The following is a 1,066-nucleotide window of genomic DNA, read 5'->3' as shown; positions in this document are numbered from 1 at the left end:
GGAAGAAGCCACCCTGCATGTCCAGCTCAGCCGAGCTTTCAGATCATTTCAACCTTAGCTGCTGTTTGCGACTGTATAAGAGACTCAAAGAAGAAAAACCACTCAGCTGCATCACAGTCAACCCAGAATCATGAGAGGTTAAATGTCAATTTTTTCTTTAAGCCACAAAGTCTGTGAGTGTTTGTTATGAAGCAATATATAATAGATATATAAGATAAATATAATATGTATAAGATAAATAGAAGAATGAACAGCCTCCATAGGTTATATGATCGGGGTACAAAGATGGCAAATAAACTCACGTGTATAATACATACACTTTCTCAGTTTTTTGCTGAAATAGCCCCAAAAATATGATACAGAAGGTGAGTACCACTTTTGGATACTAGAAAGATATCCTACTTATATTCCTGAAATGTTAAAGGATTTAATGAAAACAGTGTAGGTGAGAATGATGCTGACTGTGGGAAACGTTTACATTTACTACACATGAGGAGAAATCTTAGAGAAGTTAGTGTAATAAAGGGTCAAGAGCTAATTTGGGGCCATTCTAAGTCTCTAATTCCTTCCCCCCAAATTCATATGTTGAAATCCTGACTCCTGATATGATGGTATTAGGAGGCGGAACCATTGGGAAGTGATTACGTCATAAGGGTGGAGCCCTCACAAATAGGATTAGAGCCCTTATAACAAGAGACACAAACATGACATTTGTTCTTCTCTCTCTGCCATGTGAGGATATAACCAGAAAATAACCATCTTCAAATCAGGAAAAGTTCCTCACCAGACACCAGATCTACTAGCACCTTAATTTTGACCTTAAGCTCTAGAACTGTGAAAAATAAATTTCTGTTGTTTAAAGCACTCAGTCTCTAGTATTCTGTTATAGAAGCTGAGGGAAAACAGTAGTAAACTATGTGAAAATTCTTATTGTTTTTAAGATAAAACTTACAGATACAACAAAATAAATAAAATTAATTCTTAATACTTACAAAAATAAAACATTTTAAATTTAAAAATGTTAACCCTAAGACTACAACAAGGATCTATAACTTCTAAGACATCT

The sequence above is a fragment of the Pteropus vampyrus genome, unplaced genomic scaffold (assembly GCF_000151845.1).
Source record: "Pteropus vampyrus isolate Shadow unplaced genomic scaffold, Pvam_2.0 Scaffold146, whole genome shotgun sequence".
Classification (NCBI taxonomy): domain Eukaryota; kingdom Metazoa; phylum Chordata; class Mammalia; order Chiroptera; family Pteropodidae; genus Pteropus; species Pteropus vampyrus.
The sequence above is the reverse complement of the archived record's forward strand: the minus strand, read 5'-3'. Positions refer to the sequence as shown.